General features: G+C 43.8%; 1 long non-coding RNA gene across 1 annotated transcript; it reads left to right on the top strand.

Annotated features, from left to right (window-relative positions):
- Positions 1–11,678: 11,678 nt before the first annotated feature.
- LOC134001037 (uncharacterized) lies at positions 11,679–14,113 on the top strand. The gene is made up of 3 exons (XR_009927459.1): positions 11,679–11,694; positions 13,634–13,810; positions 14,096–14,113. It is a non-coding gene; the product is annotated as an uncharacterized LOC134001037 (long non-coding RNA).
- Positions 14,114–14,344: the final 231 nt, after the last annotated feature.

The raw sequence follows: 14,344 nt of genomic DNA, 5'->3' as shown, positions 1-14,344 counted from the left end.
CATTTTATTCTATTTATGGATATATTGAAAATAAGCACAGAATAGCTTAAAATAACTTTGACCTTATGGTTGTAACTGTGGAAATCAATCTTTAAATATGAATCAGAAAATCTCAACTCAAAAATAACATTTGCAATAAAAACACACGCTTTAAATCATTGTTCTGTGTTTACTTGCGCTTGCTGAGTACAGGAGTGTCGAGAGAAAGCACAGGCCCAGGTGTTGTCGCTCTCCCAGCTGAGAGAAGCTGATGCTGAAAACACAGATGCTCTGGCGTCTATGGAGGACCAGTGGAGCGCTGCTGCTCAGGATGCAGCTGCCGTCATCCAGAGTAAAGAGGCTCAGCTGCAGCTGGTGACTGATTACTGCAGATTCACGCAAGAAGCCAAGACTGCGCTGAAGGAATTGACAGCAGGACTGGATGCTGTGAAAAAGTGAGTTGTCATCTATCAATCAATCAATCTTTATTTGTATAGCGCCAAATCACGACAAAGTCATCTCAAGGCAGTTTACACATAGAGCAGGTTCTAAACCGAACTCTTCAGGTTTTAATTTTAAAGAGACCCAACATTCCCACATGAGCAAGTACTTAGCGACAATGGCAAGAAAAAACTCCCTTTTAACTGGAAGAAACCTCAGAACCAGAACCAGGCTCAAAGTGGGAGAACATCTGCCTCGACCGGTTGGGGTAGAGAGGAGAGAGAGGAAGGATAGGAGAGAGAGGAAGGAGAGGAGAGAGAGGAAGGAGAGGAGAGAGAGGAAGGATAGGAGAGAGAGGAAGGATAGGAGAGAGACGAAGGATAGGAGAGTGAGAGGAGAGAGAGGAAGGATAGGAGAGAGAAGCACATTGAAAATCAACATTGAAGCTAGTAGGTCCGGGACTGGAATCTGTCATCCGGACGTCTACAGGCCCAGATTACCTGTGAGACGAGAAAGCACAGACAACTCCGGGGAAGAAGTTTAGGTTATTGAATGCATTAATAGTACATGAATGTTAATGGATATAGATGGATGGATAGAGAGAGAGAGAGAGAGAGAGAGGAGCTCAGTGCATCATGGGAGTAGGAGTCTTGTGGTCTCCATTTACTTTTTGAACTAATGGTTGAGATTAAAGAGACTAAACATTATGTTGCATTATGTAAAATAATCTACAGTAATTTACGGGTCAACTACTAATATTGTTTTATCAAATCCCAATCCTGTTTATCTTTATTTTTAATCTCTTTAATCTAGCAGTTGCACATCTGTATCTGTAATGTTCCGATTGAAGAAATTAGTGGTTTGTCTTTGGCAATGTAAAAAAATAAAGTAAATATTGTCGTATACTCAGCCTCATCATATCATTTAACCCTAACCCTTTTCTTTCAGGTCCCCGGCAGACAGCAGCTCCAAGGACGCAGAGCGATTGTGCTCCTTAAAGAAGAGTATGGATGAGAACAAGACTGTTCTGGGGAAGTTGCTCATGACCTACACCAAGTTGTGCCCCCACCTCAGCTGGTCTGAGCGAGCAACTGCAGAGATTGAGCAGAAGAGCCTGCAGGAGGAGTGGAGGGACCTGGAAAGAGCTGTGCAGAAGACATTGCATCGCACAAATGTTCACTGTGATGAGATCAGCAGCCTTCTGTTGGTGATATCTCTTCTGCAGGAACACCTGAGAACAATCGGCAAAGACTTTGAAGCTAAATCTGTTGCTCGGTGGAGCTGCAAGAGGGCACAGCAGTTGATGGTTGCAAACTCAGAGGTTAAAGGTGCCCAGAGGAAATATGTCCATTTGCAGCAGCAGGCAGAGGGACTACTCCTCAGCTCACCATGGGAGAAGGAAATAAAGGAGATACACAAGGAGCTCAAGAGGGTCAAGGAACAACTTAGCCACACAGAGGAACTAGTTTCCACCCATACTGTCAACAGCAGTAATCCTATCATGGACAAAATCATCATGGTGACGAAGGATGGCCTCGCCTGGGCGAAGCAGACTGAGAATGATATTGAAGGCATGAAAAGGACAGTGGCTCTTCTCCCTGAGGAGGTTCACCGGCAGCTCAGAGATCTGAAGAAGCTGCAGTCTGAGGTTATAGTAAAAGAAGGCCAGCTGGAGGCACTGGTGGAGGAGGTAACAGAGCTCTTTCCAGAGCTGGACCAGGTTGAGGAGGTGCCGATGGTGCGCTCCTCTCTGGAATCCCTGGAGGAACTTTCAAAGTCCACCACTGAGAAGCTGGCCGCAGCTGTGATAGAGATAGAATCAGGTCTGCAGACCAGAGAAAAGCTGTCAGAGCAGATTGCTGATCTAGATTCCTGGGTTGAGGCTCATCTGCAGAAAGAGGCCTCTAGGAGCACAGAGGGGGAGCCCAGGAGCCCTGCAGAACTCGATAGCAGAGCTCATCAGGTCCAAGAAGCATTGGATGAAGCTGAGAAGCAAGATGCTGCCTGTGAGGTTCTTTTAATGAAGATTAAAGACATTGTCTCAGAGCTCAGTGTCACAGAGAACTGCCAGCTGTATGACAAGCTTAGTAACCTCAAGAGGAACATCAGAGCCATCAGCAGGTACGAAAAGGCCAACAAAAAAGAGCTGCATGAAATCATTCAGGCTGTAGATTCAAGCGAGACAGACCTGATCACAGTTGAAAAAAGCCTGAAGGAGATATTAGCAGATCTGAACAAACTCAGGTACCCCATCACAAGAGAGTCCATGCAAGCTTTGGAGCGGTGCAAACACATGGTTTTGGAACATAAGTCCAAAGTTGACCTTCTGAAACCCTGGAGTCCTCAGGAAAAGACACAGGAACTGTACTCAATCATTTCTGAAATTCACAGCAAAATGGTTACCCTGCAAAAGAAGGCCAGAGATCATCAGATGTACCTGAACCTGAGGCAGTGTGTGGAGGACCTCAGGGACAGCGTTAAGGAGCAGGTCCATCAGAGCGGCGACAACAGCAGGGAGGTGGAGGAGAAGTACAAGATCTGTCAGATGCTCTTCATCCAGTTTCCTCTGATCATGGGTCTGTGTGAGGAGGCTGGCTCCAGACTCAAGACCATCTCCGCTGACCTCGACCCCACGCAGCTCAACGCAGAGCAACAGAGACTTAAAGAAAACGAGCTGAGCTTTAACACCTGGGAGATGACGCTTTACGACAACCTCAGCCTCATCGAGTGGAGTCTGCTGAAGGACCTGGACGTGGACTCAGAGATTACAGTCACTGAGGAATTCCTCTTCATGATCCAGCAGGAGCTAGAGACTCCGCCTGCGTTGGAGCCAAAAGAAACTGTGATTAATAAGCAATACAAGAAAATCATGTCTTTGAAGAAAACTGTGGAGTCGGTGATAAGAGCGTGGGAGGTGCTACAACAAAAGAAAGGACATGAAGAAGAAATCGAATTCCAGGATCTGATGGAGATGAAGAATGCATTGTGTTGTGAATGTGACTCCCAAATGGTAGGTTGACATTTTTAATGTTGTTTTTGTCTCATTTGCAAATATTGTTCTTTGTTTTTCTTTGGTATTGATAATTAGACTTTAAGAGGTTTGACCAATCATAGAGAACAAAGTTAATTTACAGTATGTTAGACAGTACTCACATCTCATTGTAGGAGTATAATATTTAGACTGCTTTAAGTTCAAGTCCAACACATTTCCAAGACCATGTCCACTAAAGTTTGTGTTAAGATGTGGTTTCAAAGCTTTCAACACTAAGTCATTAAGCCAGATCACACTCTTTTAATAAAACTTAATGCAGGAAAGCTCCTGATTCAGAAATAGCGATAAGACTTTCCTTAAAGTAACTTCTGCCCTTTTTTGTTTCTTTGCTATTAAAAACATCACCAATAAGAAAAGAGTAACACTTGCACACTAACTCCAAAGCCACAATTTTCAATCAAATAGACAACATAACGATCAAAATGTTTCTGTCAACTTCAATTTAATTGCTGAAATCTGAGCATGTGGCAACATCTCCAGAACTGGTTCAAGAGGATGAGCACCACAAGCTCTCAGACTATCACACACATTATACACAACAAGTTATACCATGAAAATATATACTTTAATATACTTTTTTTTACTCAGTAATGACTATAGTAAGCCATTACCCAGACTCTCAAATCTTTAACCTGCCACACTTATTGTATATGTAAAATGAATAGAATAAAATAAAATAGAACTTTATTCTCCATCATGGTGGAAAATTGTCTTTGGCTCACCAATAACAGACATACAGTAGATGGACATAGCATAAGATCCATAGAATCCATAAACTCTGCATAGCAGTTCCTGTGTGCAAGGCAAGGCAAGGCAGCTTTATTTATATAACGCATTTCATACACAATGGCAACTCAAAAAACAAAAAAATAAAATAAAAACGAAGTACAGAAAAATAGAAAGAGAGAGAAATAAAATACTAGAATAGAGCATTAAATATAAGGTTGCAGCATAAAATAATGATTTGCTTTAAAATCATTAAAAGGACATAAAGTGCAAATGAAAAATGTGTGCGTATTGATCTCTTGGAAGTGTTTAAAATATGAATTGCACTTTGGATATAAAATACTTCCTGGTTTCCAAAGGAAGATGATGTAATTACTTCAGCGCTGACATGACAACAAGTTAACAATAGCTCTTAATGACATTTTAGGAGAACATCTCCCAGGCCAGGGAGTCTTTGAGGAGCTACACCTGTGCTGTTAAACAAGCAGTCCAGTTCCTGAGGGACACCGAGCTCTTCCTGCTGCCGCCACAGGGCTCAGTCGGACTCTGCTCTGAACGGCTGGAGGAGATCCAGCAGATCTTGGCTTTACTGGACCAGCACTTCCAACCTCATTTGGAGCAGCTTCAGAGCAATGCCCCACAGCATCCTTACTTTTGCCCTGAAGATGTAGAGATGCTCCAAAAACATGTTGTGAGCCAGCTGCTGGTGAGGATGTCCACGCTCAAGGCAAAGGGTGAAATGCAACTGGAGTCTTTCATCAGGTATTAAGCTCACAGAAGAGTCTTGATTCCTCAACTTCACATTAAAGCAGGGGGGTCAAACTTATTTTCATTCAAGGGCCACATACAGACCTATTTGATCTCATGTGGGCCGGATCATTAAAAAGATGGAGGGAAGGAAGGAAAGACAGACAGAAAAAGGGAAGGAACGAAAAAAGGAAAAAAGGAAGGTAGGGAGGAAGGACAGATGAAAGGAAGGACAGAAGGAAGAAAGGGAGGAAGGAATAAAGGAAAAGGGGAAGGTAGGAAGGAAGGACAGATGAAAGGAAGGACAGAAGGAAGAAAGGAAAAAAGGAAGGACAGATGGAAGGAAGGACAGATCCAAAGAAAGGAAGGAACGAAGAAAGGAAAAAAGGAAGGTAGGAAGGAAGGAGAGATGGAAGGAAGGGCAGAAGGAAGAAAGGGAAGAAGAAAGGAAGGGAAGAAGGAAGAACAGAAGGAAGAAAGGGAGGAAGGACAGATGGAAGGAAGGAAGGAACGAAGAAAGGAAAAAAGGAAGGTAGGAAGGAAGGACAGAAGGAAGGGAGGAAGGAAGAACAGAAGGAAGAAAGGAAGGGAGGAAGGAAGAACAAAAGGAAGAAAGGGAGGAAGGACAGATAGAAGGAAGGAAGGAACGAAGAAAGGAAAAAAGGAAGGTAGGAAGGGCAGATGGAAGGAAGGAAAATAACACAAGAGGGAAAGTGGGCCGGATTGCAACCCTCGGTGGGCCGGTTCTGGCCCGCGGGCCGCATGTTTGACACCCCTGCATTAAAGTATTAGGGATTTGTTGTAGTTGTTTTCTTTTTGTGCATTAAGATATCACATTTATTGTCTTTTTCAGGTGTGCAGAACATCACATTAAATACAGTAAATGCAAAGAAAAAATCATCCAGAGTGTGAAGAGTGCAGAGCAGAGCCTCTTACAGTTAATCTCTCAGAAGATCACCTGTCTCGATGACTGCACCGACCAACACGCCAAGCTCAGAGTGCGTATCAGACTCCCTCTCTACAGGACTGACCTGTATTTATCACCCTTAACCTTTAACCCTAACCCTCATGTGACCCTCTTGGCTCTCTGATACAGGCTCTGTGTGAGGAGGTGGAGTCCTTGCAGAGGCGTCTGGACGAGCTGATGGAGTGGTGTCCGCAGCAGAGTTGTCGTGGTAGCAGGGAGATCGCCATGACTGCAGCGTGCAAACAAGTATCGAGACTGTGTCGCTGCATCCAGGAGCTGAAGACCTGCAGCACACAGAGGATTGCAGAATGGAGCGATATTTCCAACAGTGTAAGTATTTAACCCTCCTGTCGTCCTCCCGGGTCAAATTGACCCCATCTCTTTTGACTGTTCCTTCTTTCCTTCCTTCCTTCCTCCCTCTTTTTTTAATTTTTTACTTCATTCTTCCCCTCTTTCCCTCTTTCTTTGCTCTATCCTCCTTCCATACTTCTTTCCTCACTTCCTTCCATCCTTCCTTCCTTACTTCCTTATTCTTTTCCTCCCTCCCTCCCTCCTTACTCCTTTCCTTCCTTCCTTCCCTCCCTCCTTACTCCTTCCTTCCTTCCTCCTTTCCTCTCTCCTTAACCTTTCCTTCCTTACTCCCTCCCTCCCTCCTTACTCCCTTCCTTCCTTCCTTCCTTCCTTCCTTCCTTCCTTCCTCCCTTCTTCCTGTCCTTCCTTGACCTGAGGACAACAGGAGGGTTAAAGGTTTCTTAACGAATAAATATCTGAGCAGCTGGTTTAATGAATATTTTGCGGTTCCTTCCTCTCAGGTGGAGAAGGCCTCTGCTGTCCTGCGGCAGGTGGAGGACGAGTTTCCTGATAACTCGGGGCTGAAAGCCTCCATTGAGGAAGTTAATGACCTGCTGCTGTCCTGGGAACAGTATCAGGACAGACTGGACTGTGAACAATGCGCTCTGTCTGCACTGGAGCTGCGCATCGCCAGGCTGCTGGGTGTCCCCGCCCACCTGGAGGAAGCTCCGCCCACTCCCTTCTGTCAGCAGCTACAGGCCATGCAGGGCAGGTACAACAGGTGAGACGCTGTTAAAACCTGCAGTTCAAAGTAAAGATTATCTGTTGGAGAGACTGAAAAATATACAAAATGCAATTAAATATAACTATAAATTGCAGTTTACAATATATAAAAATGTAAAAGGTTAACTTCTATGTAACAGACGATTCTCTCCGAACTGAAATAAAGGATGTAGTGTATATTTTAAATTGCTGCATGCATGTGTTTGTGTTTTTTCCAAAGTCTGAAGCAGAGGAGCACGGAGGGTTTGGAGGTGGCCAAGCTGGAGATGGAGCAGAGGGAAAAGGTTCGGGACGAGCTGAACGGCATCCAGGTTTGGTTGGAGGCTGCAGACGGTCTTCTGTCAGAGATGGAGCAGAGGAGCAGCACAGAGGAGCTACAGGTGGGACGATTCTGTCTTTAATAAGCTCAGGATATCTGCAACTGCTGACAAGTCTAAATTTTTTTCCACAAACCCGTTGTTAAAAATCTTTAAAATGACAGCTTTTCCTCCCTTGTTTAAAAATCCAAATTCTATAAATATGTAAATGTGTTTAAAACTTGAACTGCTGGACACAACTTGTCTCGTATTTCACTATAAAGTCCATTCTCAGTGTTTGAGCACTGCAGGCTTCGTGTTTCTACATCACACTTGTGGTGTAAATTGGATGCTGGATCTGGATTGGCTCAAAATGACAGCGGACAGTTGTAATGTCTGAACTGAAAACACAATGAAACGTTTGTACTCGGCATTTATAAATTCAATTGTCATTTGAGATTTCATCAACTACACACTGAAAATAACGTTATGAAATTGAATTATGAAACCCAGGAATTTACCACATTATGAATATTAAAAAAGGCTGAAAATCTGATTTCAAAAGTGGAATAATCTTCTCAGATCTGCTGATAAAAGCTTTTTAAAAGTTCTGAATGAATGTTGAGATAGAGAGAAACTATGAAACGTCTGAATCTAACCGTCGACCTGGCTTCAGTCCCAGAAGCTGGTTGGTGTTCACTTCAATCAACCCACTAACCCAGAGAATCACTCTGCCCTTTGTCCTGAAACCTGAGCAGAGGCCAACATCTCCCCATCCACTCCAGCTTTCTCTTTTCTCTCTCTATCACACACACACACACACACACACACACACACACATTTTCCTTGTGTAGCTGAAAGACCTGAACAACCCCCCTCATCTCCCCCCATCTCCACCCATCTCCACCCCATCATCCCGAACCCTCCTCTTGTACCAGACACCTTTTGTTTCCAGTTGTAAGTGGATCTTCCAGGTGGCCTCTGTGGCAAAGTCACTGCAAAGACACACACACACACACACACACATACACACACACACACACACACACCATTGTACTACTTTGTATATCTGTGAGGACACTTATTGACATGATGCATTCCCTACCCTCTGAAACCTAAAACTAAGTCTTAACATTCAAACAGCTCTTGAGGGTTAAGCACCAGATTTAATGTCCTCCACTTTCCTAAAAATGTCCTCAGTTTCTATAAATATTCCTCATTTTTGTCCTTTTCTCGCTAAAATTACTTTTCAAAACTGTGCACACTTCCTTATAATGTCCTCTCTTTACAAACGTACAAACGTTCCTTTTAAATGTCCTTACTTCCTAAAACATCCTAACTTTCCAAAACTCTCCTTTTCTTCCTAAAAAAATTCTTCATGCAAACACAAATGTCCTCACACCCTCCAAAACTAAAATGTCTTCACTTTCCAAAAATCTAGACTTATCTAAAACATCCTCTTTTCTCGTCAATAGCAACGTCTAAAATGCAAATTGGTCCTCACTAATATAGACATATAATAAACACACTCATGTCCCTCTCTCTCTAAAAGAAACCGCTCGTCCCCTCGCTTCCTCTCCTCCTTTGTATCTCACACACACACACACACACACACTCACACACACTTCGCTCCTCATAGTGATAACAACATGCACCTCCCTCTGTAACGGAGCATCGGACGTTTTCAGACTCAGGTAGCCTCTCTCTGTCTTATCTCACTTTTTAAAAAACTTTTCTTTACTCATTTTCTTCTTTAAACAGTTTTGTGTTTGTAAAGTAGAATCTTGTTGAGGTGAAAAAGTTCACTCTAACTATTGTGGGAATAAAAGGACTTGAAGAGGTAGGCTGTGTTTGATGAGAGGAGCGAAGGAGAGAGAGAGAGCGAGCCGACCGCTGAACAAAACACTGAGAGCTTACAGGCGGCGAGTTCAGTGAGAGACGTAGAGAAGATAGATCTATGTTGCTGGTATCAAAGGAAATAATATTATATAATATAATAGTATTTTTTAGTTGTGACAAGAGTTTCTTTAACCTTTGTGTCGTCCTCCCGGGTCAAATTGACCCCGTCTGTTTTGACAGTTCCTTCTTTCCTTCCTTCCTTTTTTCCTTCCGTCTGTCCTCCCTCCCTCCCTCCTTCTCTCTTTCTTTCTTTCCTCTCTCTTTCCTTCTTTCCTTCTTTCCTTCCTCCATCCCCCTTTCTTCCTTCCTTCTGTCCTTCCTTCTTCCTTCCTTCCTCCCTCCTTTCCTTCCTTCTTCCTCCCTTCCTTCCTCCTTTCCTTCCTTCTTACTCCCTTCCATCCTTCCTTCCTCCCTCCCTTCCCTCCTTCCTTCCCTCCGTCCTTCCTCCCTCCTTTCCTTCTTTCTTCCTTCCTTCCTCCCTTCCTTTCCTTATTTCCTCCCTCCTTTCCTCCCTTCCTTCCTCCTTTCCTTCCTTCTTACTCCCTTCCATCCTTCCTCCCTCCCTCCCTTCCCTCCTTTCCTCCTTCCTTCCCTCCTTCCTTCCTCCTTTGCTTCCTTCTTCCTTCTTCCCTTCCTTTCCTTATTTCCTCCCTCCTTTCCTTCCTTCTTCCTCCCTTCCTCCCTCCTTTCCTTCCTTCTTCCTCCCTTCCTTCCTCCTTTCCTTCCTTCTTACTCCCTTCCATCCTCCCTTCCTTCTTCCTCCCTTCCTTCCTTGACTCGAGGACAACAGGAGGGTTAAGAGAAGCAAATTTAATTTAATGTTGAGAAATTACCTAAAAAATGACATTTAGTGATTTGCAAGGAATTTTCAATGCTTGCTGCAGAACTTAAAGCCTTAAAGTCAGACTGGACTTTTTCTGCATCCTTTTTATTCACACAGTTCTTCTCTCTGTGGTTTCAGGAGCTCCATAGTCAGCTGTGCAACCAGAAGGCTTTGCTGCAGGGCATCATGGAGAACCTGAGGATGAAATACTCTGACATGTACACGCTGGTCCCGGTCGAGATGGAGGGACAAATACAGGAAGTCAAACAGGCGCTGCAGCAAGTAGAAGTGAAGGTACACAGTGTTGATTAGTTTTAACATGATTAGTTTAAGGTTAAAGGGCGAGTTCACAATTTTTAAAAGTGTGTCTTAACCTTCCTGTCGTCCTCCCGGGTCAAATTGACCCCGTCTGTTTTGACTGTTCCTTCTTTCCTCCCTCCCTACTTCTCTCTTTCTTCCTTCCTTCTGTCCTTCCTCCCTTCCTTCTTTCCTCCCTCCCTACTTCTCTCTTTCTTCCTTCCTTCTGTCCTTCCTCCCTTCCTTCTTTCCTTCCGTCTGTCCTTCCTTCCTCCCTCCTTCTCTCTTTCTTTCCTTGCTCTCTTGTTCCTCCCTTCCTTCCTCCATCCCCCTTTCTTCCCTCCTTCTCTCTTTCTTTCCTCCCTCCTTCCTACCTTCCTCCCTTCCTTCTTTCCTCTGTCCTTCTTTCCTTCCTTCCTCCCTTCCTCTTTCCACTGTCCTTCTTTCCTTCCTTCCTCCCTTCCTCTTTTCCTTTCGTCCCTCCCTCCTACCTTCCTCCCTGCCTTCTTTCCTCTGTCCTTCCTTCCTTCCTTTCCTTCCTCCCTTCCTTCTTTCCTTTCCTTCCTTCCTTCCTTCCCTCCTTCCTTCCCTCCTTCCTTCCTCTCTCCTTTCCTTCCTTCTTCCCTCCTCCCTTCCATCCTTCCTTCCTCGATTCGAGGACAACAGGAGGGTTAAATCAACATGAACAGTGATTAACAGTCTATTAAAACATCTCCTTCAAATGTGCTTTCAATGTAAAGTGATGGAGGACAAAATCCACACAGTCATTTAAAAGTAGATGATCAGCTTCTATTGAGCTTCATCAGTGTGAGTTAGTCATATCAAGTGATATCTGACACATTTACAGTCTTTTTAGCATCAAATTCCCTCTTAGTGTTTCCCTGTTGAGCTGTGGTGGAAGTATAGTAACAAAAAGAGGAACTTTGGCACTAAAAACTAAAAATAGAAGACTTGATTTGACTCGTTTGCACAGCTGAAGCTTCATATTAGATTCATTTTTGAACAGGAGGAGGACTGTGGCCATGTGTTGAAATGTGTTAAATTTCAACAGACAGCTCAAGATAATTATATGTAGACGTCTTTATAGTTGACACATCTGAAATTGTTTATAACACAGAATATTTTTAGATTTACATAAAGGACAATAGTTATGTGATATTGGTAGTGATGCTTAACACTTGAACCTGAAAACCTGTCTCTTCTTCTCTTTTTCTGTGATTGTCGACGTGTTTGAACATGATTGGTCCATCAGGTAGCGGAGGCGGCGCAGAGGAGCGGACCCGTCCACAGACTCAACGTTAAGCTGTCTGAGATCCAGGCCGGTCTGAGCTCAGTCCAGAACAGACTGAACCAGAGAAGTCCCAATGTGGCCGAAGCAAAGTTCACTCAGAAGGTTGGTAGAGACCAGGCAGGGAGTTCCGGTCCTCTGAAATGAGGCCAACGCGGAAGTAACTTAAAACTGCATTCTATCAAAAGGCCACCAGGGGGCGACCGTTTTGGTGTCAAAAGGACTTCCGTCTCTATACAAGTCAATGGAGAATTCACCAACTTCTCACTTGATTTCTAACCTCAGTAAACGTTTTCAAAATGTGTTTATGGTCTCAATCGCTAGTTTAAAGCCTTCTTCAATGCAGTATGATGTTCATTTGGGACATTTTGGCCTCCCTGATTTTATATGTGACGATAAAGCAGGGTATGCATTAGGGCGTGGCTACGTCGTGATTGACAGGTTGATTGGTTCACAGGTTCAGGAGGGCGCCTCATGCTCTTCCTGATGCCCATATAAGTAGAATCCATGTTTTTATTTTTCCCAGCATGCACCGGAAATTTTCAAGATGGCGCTGCTCAGATCCGATACTATTGGCTTCCGAGCAGCAGACCACAAACCAATGGGTGACGTCACGGATGTTACGTCCATTTCTTATATACAGTCTATGGAAGTGACGTGAAAATGACAACAAGCAAAATCTGAAAGATGATTAAGCAGATATGAATATCAGGTAGCTTATGAGGGATAGAGCAGCTTCAGCCTTCCTTATAATGCTTAAAAAGTCTTAAAAAGCATTAAACAGTATTTCAAACCTTTGTCCAATCTGCAAAGCCTCTGTTTCTTTAAGGAATGGAGAATCAAGTATATTCAGCTTTCTATACAGTTGAAGTGATTTTGGTATTGAGTCATTGGAGAAGCCATGGAAAAAGCATTTGACTCCATTCTGATATTTTTAGAAATCCACTTTAAGAGGAAGAATTTGTTTTGTTGTGTTTTGATGTTTTTTCAAGCAGATAGGAACATCAATAGGACACACTGTCTTCACCAGAGCACATCAGGTCCTATTCAGTAGACGACAATGCGGACTATCATGAGTCATTTTCTACCTGTGCAGTTTGTCTATGTTTGAGATTTATTACCTTAAATGATTTTGTAAGCTTATAATTACTCACTGATTGTTTTTGACCTCTGTGGACTTCAGTAAAGCTTAAAAAAGGACCCAAAAAAAAGGAAAAATGATGGTTTAAAAGCTTAAATTTACTCCTGAGTGATGTGTTAAAGCAGCTATAATCAATATTTTTATGATGTCAATGTATGAAATGACTGTGTGGCTCACAGTGATGAACCTACAGTGAGCATTATGGAGCTTTATAGTTGAGTTTCAGCTCATTGTTTAGCTGTCCGGCTGCAACTTTCAATGTTTTGGTTCACTCTCAGCACTCTCATAGCGTCATTTTAACCCTCCTGTTGTCCTCGAGTCAAGGAAGGAAGGAAGGAAGGGAGGAAGGGAGGGAGGAAGGAAAGGAGGAAGGAATGATGGAAGGGAGGAAGAAGGAAGGAAAGGAGGAAGGAAGGAGGGAGGAAGGAAAGTAAGGAAGGACGGAGGGAGGGAGAAAGGAAAAGAGGAAGGGAGGGAGGAAGGAAGGAAAGAAGGACAGAAGAAAGAAGGAAGGATGGAAGGTAGAAGGGAGGGAGGAAAGAAGGAACGAGGGAGGGAGGGAGAAAGGTAAAAAGGAAGGGAGGAAGGAAGGAAAGAAGAACAGAGGAAAGAAGGAAGATAGGAAGGTAGGGGGGGGAAAGAAAGAGAGAAGGAGAGAGGGAAGAAAGAAGGACGGGAGGAAGGAGGGAAGGAAAGAAGGAAGGAAGGGAGGAAAGAGAGAGCAAAGAAAGAAAGAGAGAAGGAGGGAGGAAGGAAGGAAAGAAGGAACAGTCAAAACAGACGGGTTAATTTGACCCGGGAGGACGACACGAAGGTTAAGTTCAAAATATAAACCTGTATATCAGTTTGTTTTGTTTTGGGTTTTCTTTTTGCTCCTCACACTCTCTCGTGTCCTTGCTACAGCGTGTGTGGGACGAGCTGGAAATGTGGCACTCGAGTCTGGCGGCGGTGGACGCGGACGTGCAGGACTTGGAGATGCCTGAGGAGACGCTGATGCTCACAGAGAGACTGGTGGAGGTGCAGCAGCTCTACGCTCACATGGCCAAACAGGCGGAGCAGAGGACCACTTTCCTCAGCAAGGTCCGAGAAACTTCAGAACCAACCAGCCTTCTTTATCATGCTTTTTATTGTAGCTTCCTAAATCTCTCTCTAGGGTCATGAGTTGTAAATACAAGCTGTTGAACAGTCTCTACCCCTAACATACATCAGGACATTTTAAAGTGTTTTATAATATATTTCTCAACAGTTGTAACCTCATAAATGCTAAATAGAGGGATTCAAGTAAAGCTTTTATGTCATGTCAGTGTCAGATTTCTACATTTGGGTTTATGCTTATACTGCATATCGTTTTGTATCTCTGGTCAGATGCACACGTGGATTCAGGAGCATGAGGAGATGATCAAATGCTCTAAAAGTTGGATGGTGGAGGCTCAGTCGTGGCTCGCTGCTCCCTGCACTTACACCACGGCCAAATGTCTGAGCAGCCACGTGCACGCTCTGCAGGTCGGTCCTCTCACTCTCTAAACTACTACACCATAGTATGCTATAGCTGCAATTATGTGCTTCAATGTGATAAATGACAAGGTATATCCAGTTTTAGACTTAAATGCTTCT

This window comes from Scomber scombrus, chromosome 19 (genome assembly GCF_963691925.1).
Source record: "Scomber scombrus chromosome 19, fScoSco1.1, whole genome shotgun sequence".
Classification (NCBI taxonomy): Eukaryota; Metazoa; Chordata; class Actinopteri; order Scombriformes; family Scombridae; genus Scomber; species Scomber scombrus.
This window is presented reverse-complemented; position numbering and strand designations above follow the sequence as displayed.